Below are 9,583 nucleotides of genomic sequence, written 5' to 3'. Positions count from 1 at the left end.
TTTTTTTTTTTTTTTTTGAGACGGAGTCTTGCTCTGTCGCCCAGGCTAGAGTGCAGTGGCCGGATCTCAGCTCCCCGCAACCTCTGCCTCCTGGGTTCACGCCATTCTCCTGCCTCAGCCTCCCGAGTGGCTGGGACCACAGGCGCCCACCACCTCGCCCGGCTAATTTTTTGTATTTTTAGTAGAGACGGGGTTTCACCGTGTTAGCCAGGAGGGTCTCGATCTCCTGACCTCGTGATCCGCCCGTCTCAGCCTCCCAAAGTGCTGGGATTACAGGCTTGAGCCACCGCGCCCGGCCAGTTTATCCTCTTCTATCTTTTGAATTTTGAGCCAAGTGAAGGTCTTTCCCATTCAAAACATAAATCATTTCTAACAGAGAAAATAGTGGAAGTACTAGACATCACTATAAATGAGGCTTTCTGGCCGTGGCGCCCAGGCTGGAGTGCAATGGTGTGATCTCATCTCACTGTAACCTCCGCCTCCGGGGCTCAAGCAATTCTCCTGTCTCAGCCTCCCTAGTAGCTGGGATGACAGGCTCCCGCCACTACGCCCGGCTAATTTTCGTATTTTCTAAGTAGAGACAGAGTTTCACCATGTTGGTCAGGCTGGTCTCAAACTCCCGACCTCTGGTGATCCACCCGCCTGGGCCTCCCAAAGTGCTGGGATTATAGGCGTGAGCCACCAAGCCAGGCCTAAATGAGTCTTTCAAAGAAGACTTTAAGAAGCATTGTAGTAAGTGTTTGCCTACGGATATCAATTTAAAATGCAGAAAGCACTCTCCTAAGGTAATGTCGGTGGCCAACTGGGGTTTAAGATAAAACCTCCAGTGCACATTAGCAAAGACGATGTGCTCTGCAGATCTGTGAAGCCTTTCAAAGGCGCTGCCAATGATGATGGAGGCACTGATGGAGAAGATGCTTTAAGTAGTTTGCAGAAAAGTTTCACGAAATGTAAGCAGGAAGGAAAACAACAATTATATGCAACGCAAACAATCCGATATCACATGCAAAAAATAATGTTGTAGGAGGCTATTAGAACAACATGGGGCCGGACGCGGTGGGTCACACCTATAATCCCAGCCCTTTGGAGGGCAGAGGCGGGTGGATCACTTGAGGTCAGGAGTTTGAGACCAGCCTGACCAACATGGTGACACCCCGTCTCTACTAAAAACACAAAATTATCCGGGCATGGTGGCGAGTGCCTGTAATCCCAGCTACTTGGGAGGCTGAGACATGAGAATCACTTGAACCAGGAGGTGGAGACTGCAGTGACCTAAGATCAAACCACTGCACTCCAGCCTGGGTGACAGAGCGAGACTCGTCTCAAAACAAAAAACAAAAAACACATAGAAAGTGATTATGATGTAGCATTAGGATCAAAAGGAGGTTATATGATTTTATCATTACACATTGTATGCATGTATCAAAATATATCATATGTAACTCACACATATGTACCACTATTATGTATCAATACAAAATGTAGGTTATAAAGAAAGTATATAATATCACATGTAAGATAATTTTAAATGTTAATAGAATGTCAGTATGAGTGATTTTAAATTTCTCTTTATTCAGCTGTAATTCTAAATTATGTACATTGCCTTAGCAATAAAAATAATAATATAATAAAGTGTTTTAATAAAAGAGGAAACAAAATTATTTTTTTTTGTTTTTGAGACAGGGTCTCACTCTGTCGCCCAGGCTGGAGTGCAGTGACGTAATCTTGGCTCACCGCAACCTCCGCCTCCCAGGTTAAAGCGAATCTCCTGCTTCAGCCTCCCAAGCAGCTGGGATTACAGGCACCTGCCACCACACCCAGCTAATTTTTGTATTTTTAGTAGAGACGTTTCACCATGTTGGCCAGGCTAGTCTCGAATTCCTGACTTCAAGTGATCCACCCACCTCATTCTCCCAAAGTGTTGAGATTACAGGCATGAGTCACCGTGCCCAGCCACAAAATGACTTTTAAAATTGTTTTTGAGAGGTCTGCTTTGATACTTCTGCTTTGATATATTCATGCTGCTTTGATCTCTGAGTTGGGAATCTGTTGGGGCTGCCTGTGTGTTTATGTGGCAGTTCTCCCTCCATGTTTCACGCACAGTTACATACTGGCCCTACACAGTTAGATGGCTTTAGAATTTGGTGCACAGGCAAACCTGGGTCTGAATCCCAAATCTACAACTACTAGTTGAGTGGCTCTGAGGTTGTGACTTTACCTCCAAGCCTCTCATCTGCAAAACGTAGCTAAGAAAGAGCACGTATTTTACAGTTTCATGCTGATTCAGTGAGACGACCCTTCACACCTGCCGGCATGTGGTGCGTCCTGAATAAAGCTACCTGTGAAGGAAAGAGGGAAGGATGACAATGGTGGTAGTGGTGGTGGTGGTCGTAGTGGATGTGATAGTAGTGGTCGTGATGGTAATGGTGGTGATGGCAGTGGAGATCATAATGATGGTGGAGGTAGTGATGAAGGTGGCAGTGGTGGTGATGGTCCTGATGGTGGTTATGATGGTGGACGTGATAGTAATGGTGATAGCAGTGGTGGCAAAAGTGGTGGTGATGGTGATGGTGGTGGTGATAGTGATGGTGGCAAGGGTGATAGTGGTAATCATGGTGATGGTGGTGATGGTGTCAGTGGTGATGGTGGTGGTGGTAATAATGGTGATGGTAGTGATGGGAATGGTGGCAATGGTGATGGTGATGGTGATAATAGCAGTGATGGTGGTGACGGTGATAGTGTCAATGGTGATGGTGGTGATGGTGTCAATGGTGATGGTGGTAATAATGGTGATAGTGGTGATGGTGATAGTGGCAATGGTGATGGTGGTGATGGTAATGGTGGTGGTGATGATGGTGGTAGTGATGGTGGTGATGGTAATGGTGGTGGTGGTGATGATGGTGGTAGTGATGGTGGTGTGATGGTGGTGATGGTAATGGTGGTGGTGACGATGGTGGTAGTGATGGTGGTGATGGTAATGGTGGTGGTGGTGATGCCGGAGGTAGTAATGGTGATGGTGGTGATGATGATGATAGTGATGATGGTGCTGATAGTGATGGTGATGATAGTGGTGGTGATGGCAGTGATGGTAATAGTGAAGGGGGACAGTATGGCTGTGGTGATGGTGGCAAGGATGGTGGAAGTGACAGTAATGCTGATGGTGATGATGGTGATGACAGAGGTCATGGAGATCTCTCACGTCCTTTTCCTGACCCCAATTGTAATCACAACTTTGCATGCTGAGGACTGACTTTTTACCCAGTGGTGATGAGAATTAACAAGGGTCCTGTGAACTCCCCACAGGAACACAGTAGTGGCCTAAGAAGACCCATCCCATGGAACCACTTATTCCTAAGCAGGCCAGCTGCACATTATGCATTGGAATCCTGCTTGCAAATCAAATTTTGCTGCAGATGCTTCTCTCATCCCTTCCATTACTGCCTCCTAAAATCACTTATGGAACTTCTACTATGGGCCAAGTGCCTTACGAACTTTGTGGCTAATATGGATATTCCCTTATTGAAAGCTACAACCATCTTATGATGTAGATCTTTGTTTTATTTTATTTTATTTTATTTTATTTATTTTGAGATGGAGTCTCTCTCTGTCACCCAGTGGTGTGATCTCAGCTCACTACAACCTCTGCCTCCTGGGTTCAAGCAATTCTCCTGCCTCAGCCTCCCGAGTAGCTGGGACTACAGGTGCGCATCACCATACCCGGCTAATTTTTGTATTTTTAGTAGAGATAGGGTTTCACCACGTTGGCCAGGCTGGTCTGGAACTCCTGACCTCAGGTGATCCACCCACCTTGGCCTCCCAAAGTGCTGGGATTACAGGTGTGAGCCACCGTGCCCAGCCATGATGTAGGTCTTATAATTTTATGTCTCCTCAGTCTTCAGATGAGGAAATTGAGTTTCCAAACAATGATATCATTTGCTCAAGATTGTGCTGCTAGGAAATACAAATCTAAGATTTGGACGACATCAGCTTGAGTCCAAAGCCCACGTGCAACCACCTCACAAAGGTCATAAACTCCAAGGTCTCCCAGGATCTAGACATGCAACATAAATACATAAGGCCATTGGTGGGAAGTAATAAGGACTGTGAGGAACTGGACACCAAAGGCTATCTAGAGACACCCACACCCACGTTTTCCTTAAATACAGAACCAGGAGGCCAATCACTTGCAATCTCTACTTCACTGAAATCAAATTCTGTCGTGGAAACCTTGTGTCCCGTTGGTGGAGTTATACTTGATTACTTTCTGGATACGTTTCCTCTTTCAACCTTTGTCTTCTTTTCAGAGTCGTGTTGCTCCATCCTTCAAAAAGTCTACTCTAAAGTATAACTGGAAAATTCTCAATGAAAAGAACCCCTGTCCAGATAAGGGCGTTTCTTTGCTAAGGCCTCATTTGAAACAAGTTTAACTAAAGTGAGTATTTTGAAAGGAATAAGGGGGTAAGATTTTTCACAACAGCCAAGGCCTCTAGGGATGCTGATTTGGAGAGGACTTTTGACCATCACCGATTATAAGAAAAGAATTTCACATCAGAGAGAAAGAGAGGCAGACACAGAGAACTGAGCCAAGGATCACACACAAAGAAACTCACTATTTGCAGCGACTGATATTATCTAATTATAGTTGTTTTCATTTCTGCTTGGTGCCTTGGTGGTTGTTACCCACTAAGGTGGTGCCATGGTGGCGCATGCTAAGGACTGACCTTTTACCCAGTGGTGACGAGAATTGACAAGTGTCCTGTGAAGTCCCCACAGGAATGCAGTAGCGGCCTAAGAAGACTCATCCACTGAAAGCGACCAGCCTCCTCCAGTGGGTCATAACCAGCTGGTTGAAAAAGTTGACCTGTAAATCTCTCTGCTTTGGTCATGAATAAAGCACAAAACCCTTCCACCATGATAATGACGATGACTGTGAGACAGGCATTTAAACACATGTGCTGATGTATCTATTATGGGTGTGAGGTGTATGAAAAAGCTGCCAATTCATCCTACAGACTTAGGAAACTGGCTCATCTTTTTAGATCTTGTTTTCCTTGTTTTTTATAACATGTTCGTTATAAGCTATGTTCATCTTAGATTATTCTCGAATCTTGATCATTTTAGTTCACCTTAAGCCCCTTTACGCACCATTGCCCCCTTCTTTGTGCGTGATAAGGCATCCCAGCAGATTTCAGACTATCGCATAACAACACACACACTCCTTGCCCAAGCAGAAGTGGAAAAAATGAATGTGAGATAGAAGCCGTCATAGCAGCTCTCAAGAAATAAAGTAACCGGACAAGTAATGAGGTCTCCTTGAAAATGTTTCCAGAACGAGAATATTTTTCTTAGATTCAGGATCACAAGTAAAACATTTCCTATTTTCTATAGGAAGATACTACTTACCCTAAAGATGAAAAGTCCTTGCCTCTCACTGAGCCTGGTAGCTTCTCAGAACTGACAGAAGAGGAAGTATGTTGCTTTTTATCTTGAGCTCCGGTTTCTCAAGGAGTCTTGTGGGTGGACAAGGGAGGCTGCATTGTTGTTTGGGGAGTTTGCATAATGCAGGGTCTATTAGTTCTCCTTCCATTGCCGTAATTTGAGTGGTCCATTATCATGGTGGACCATATCAAAGTGCCTCAGAAAATGAACGGGGAAATGGTGATGGTGATCAGTGGGAAATGGAGAGTGATAATGGAGAGTGAGGCCAACTCCCAAGGATATGGGTTCCACTTCAAAGAGGTCCTTTTAATTTAATTTTCACTACCAGAGTTGAAGGCCAGAGTGTGGAAAGGAGTCAGCGTATCTTTGTAGAGCTTAATTTCCTGTTCCAGTTGACCAACTTGGGAAAATGACTTATCCATATTCTTGGTCTTTGGGATGGTACCATTTAACAGAATTACACTGATAGACTTGGCTGATAAGATTTTCAACTGGTTTCATTAGGGTGGTATTCTGAAATTGTTGTCTCATTTGTATTAGAAGAATCTTTGTAAGATCCAGCATGAATGTGGCAAATAATGCCCTAATTTGGCAAGTCCAAATACACAACAAGCAATTCGCTCCTTGTCTTGATTTTATTACGTGTATGAAACATGGTCTTATTATCCCAAAAGTTAACACCTTCATCTTTCTGTTTTCCATTTATTTTTATAAATTCATAAGAGTAAATGCAATAAATTATGCAACTAATCACATAGATACAGCTGTATACCTGGACTGGTAATCACCTCCTCCATGTACTACTCAAAATGTTTGCTACATCGTCTTTTTTTTGAGATGGAATTTCACTTTTGTCGCCCAGGCTGGAGTGCAATGGCACAATCTTGGCTCATTGCAACCTCTGCCTCCTGGGTTCAAGCGATTCTCCTGCCTCAGCCTCTCCAGTAGCTGGGATTACAGGCACACACCACCACGCCCAGCTAATTTTTGTGTTTTTAGTAGAGACGGGATTTCCTCCATGTTGGCGAGGCTGGTCTCGAACTCCTAACGTTGGGTGATCTGCCCACTTCAGCCTCCCAAAGTGCTGAGATTACAGGCATGAGCCACCGTGCTCAGCCTGCTGCATCATCTTTCAAATGACAAATGAAAATCGGATTCAGCCTGCCATTGTCAGCTGTACTGAAGAGAAAATTGTCTGAATGTAAAATGGAAACGCCTAAACCCAAAGGAAGTCCCTGAAATTCTGAGTATTCTGTATGCTCATGGCCCAATTCTGCACGCGACAGATTGCACCCTGGGATGGAAGAATTCTCCATCTTTAAGTCTCTGGTTCTTATCTTGGCCATGTGACTGGCTTTGGCCAATGAAACAACAGCTAACAGAATGCAAAAAAAAATGCTAGCCTGCTGGAGTGTAAGAAGCCATGTGGAAGAAACCAAGGCTTAATAGCCAATCATTCATCACTTCGGTTGCCAATCTGCCAATCACCACACGTGTGGGTAAGACCATGTCAGATAATCCATTCAACCAGCATACCCTCCAACTGACCACAAACACATATGAATGGAACCAACAAGCCAGCCCAGATCTGAAGAAATGTCCACAGAATCGTGAACTAAGTGAAATAGTTGTTATTTTAAGCAAAAAAAAAAAAAAAAAAGAAAAAGAAAAAAGAAAAAAAAATTCACTGAGGAGAGGATGGTTTGTTATACACCCAAGGCCAACTGAGACACTTCCCAAGGTGTGCTGGAATAAGTTATTTGCACTCATGTTGTCAGACATGGTATTAATTTAACTTTGCCTCCCAACCACAGCTGATTGGAACATGGATTGGTCCATATGGCAAACAACAACTTATGAGATGGCCAAGAAGATAAGCGTACCTTCAAATAGTTCTGTATATTGAATACTGACTGACGAATCCATTCAGCCTGTGTCTCTCTTGAGGAATCTGAAAGTCCGGGAAAGGGATACAGACAGCAGCATGACTCATGAGCCGCAGTGAACAAATTAAGAAATAACAAAAGCAGAAGCCATCGGATAGGAAAATGATGACCTTCCTCTCTAATCTCTACATCGGGTATCTCACCTTGCCTCGGTAGAGCAGTACAGTACACTGCCACCATCACAGAAAGCAGCCCATTTCAAAACCCAAGGGAGTAAATGTTCGGTCTAGGAACATTTGATATGGCCTGGTCATTTCCCAAACTTTAACAAGCATTTAACAAATGACTTTGGGCAATTGTGAAAAACACCTGTTCTCCATCCTTCTACAACCAGCCCTGTGCATTGAGAGGCTTCCCTGTATGTTCTGGATCATGAGGCACTTGCATGCTCTGCTGTGAAGCTGGATTTGACCAGTGTTAGCCCTGGAAGAAGAAAAGAGAGCTGGTGCAGCAAGAGATGTGGTGTTTACTTCTCCAGCCTCCTCTTCCCCCACAGCATTGCACATTTGGGCAGTGGTTGGGTTTTTCTGCTGCAGGCTAAAGCCCTTTTCAGGTTCTTATAAATGCTCCCTCCCTTCATGCCTTCAAGTCAACGAGTGATAAGAGATCACCCACATTGCTAATCCCAGGGTGCCTCACCATCCTCTGTTGATTTCCCTTAGCCCTACCCCCACCTAAATAAACAGTCCTTTCATTAAACCGCCCTTATTTAATTCATTTGAGGGGGCAGCTGTTTCTTCCCATGTCACCAATTAATACACACTTCGGTCCTGATTCTGCTTATTCTAGCTTTCTTATCAACTGTCATAGAAGAGGAAACTCTTACTTCAAGAAAAGAAGAAAACACCATTCTTCGATCAACACTTGGAAGTGAATCACAAAACACAAATACCACTTCCTCCTTTGCCAGTCATTTAAAAGGAATTGTTTCTCAGCCAACTTCCCATGCCTTGAAATAGTGGTGTTCAGTATGTGAATTGGCTGGAAATATGTTGTAGGTTGTCCACTTGGAAAGAATGGGATATAGGAATCAGAGCTTAGAACCTGGGCTTTATCAGAATGGCAGCCCAGACTTGATGCCTAAAAGGTTGTGTTCAGTGGTTCGTACATATGATCTTTCTTGCCAGTTCACTGGGCACCAACAGAATTATGCCCTTAGATAATATTGTCACCTTTGTTTCTAACAAATCTCTTATGCTAAGTGTGCTTGGTGCCTGAGATGGTATTCAAACATGGCCCCACACTTTCTGACATTCTTTTCTGGAGTGCTGAAGTCTGTGTCTCGTCTTCTTGTATCTGGGCTTTGTAACTTCTTAACTAATAGAACTGACAATAGAAAATAACTCTATGTAGCCGGGCGCGGTGGCTCACGCCTGTAATCCCAGCACGTTGGGAGGCCAAGGCAGGCGGATCACGAGGTCAGGAAATCGAGCCCATCCTAGCTAACACGGTGAAACCGCGTCTCTACTAAAAATGCAAAAAATTAGCCGGGCGTGGTGGTGGGCACCTGTAGTCCCAGCTACTTGGGAGGCTGAGGCAGGAGAATGGCGTGAACCTGGGAGGTGGAGCTTGCAGTGAGCCGAGATCGCACCACTGCGCTGCAGCCTGGGTGACTGAGACTCTGTCTCAAAAAAAAAAAAAAAAAAAAAAAACTGGAGTGTTTAAAGGAAGAGATGTGGATAATGTCCCCTTTCCTAGAAGCAGGCTAAAAATCAGCCTTAAAAAGTTTATAGGCCGGGAGCGGTAGGTTAAGGCCGGGTGCGGTGCCTCACGCCTGTAATCCCAGCACTTTGGGAGGCCAAGGCGGGTGGATCACCTGAGGTCAGAAGTTCGAAACCAGCCTGGCCAACATGGTGAAATCCTGTCTCTACTAAAAATACAAAAATTAGCCAGCGTGGTGGCAGGCACCTGTAATCCCAGCTACTTAGGAGACTGAGGCAGGAGAATCGCTTGAACCCCAGAAGAGGTGGTTGCAGTGAGCCGAGATCACGCCACTACACTCCAGCCTGGGAGACAGAGCGAGACTCCATCATAAAATAAAATAAAATAAAATAAAATAAAATAAAATAAAATAAAATGATAATATTGGCTCAGACTAGGGCAAGAGGAGAGAAGCACCCAGTTCAGGTACAAAATTTAAGCAGGCACTAAAAATTAAGTAAGCAAGGCAAATATTGTTTCAATACAATATTTTAAAA

The 9,583-nt window shown here is 44.3% G+C and overlaps 1 protein-coding gene across 3 annotated transcripts in view; it reads right to left on the bottom strand.

Moving 5' to 3' along the window:
* Positions 1 to 5,454, bottom strand: part of LOC111522609 (putative adhesion G protein-coupled receptor E4P) — a 45,791-nt gene extending 40,337 nt beyond the window's left edge. For all 3 annotated transcript variants that reach the window (XM_026455545.1, XM_026455547.1, XM_026455546.1), the window contains exon 1: positions 5,404 to 5,454. The gene's annotated coding sequence lies outside the window, so the exon portion shown is untranslated. The remainder of the gene's footprint in view (positions 1 to 5,403) is intronic.
* Between the last annotated feature and the right edge of the window lie 4,129 nt (positions 5,455 to 9,583).

Source organism: Piliocolobus tephrosceles, chromosome 21 (assembly GCF_002776525.5).
Source record: "Piliocolobus tephrosceles isolate RC106 chromosome 21, ASM277652v3, whole genome shotgun sequence".
NCBI classification, from domain to species: domain Eukaryota; kingdom Metazoa; phylum Chordata; class Mammalia; order Primates; family Cercopithecidae; genus Piliocolobus; species Piliocolobus tephrosceles.
Note: the sequence above shows the minus strand (reverse complement) of the source record. Positions and strands in the feature narration are given on the sequence as shown.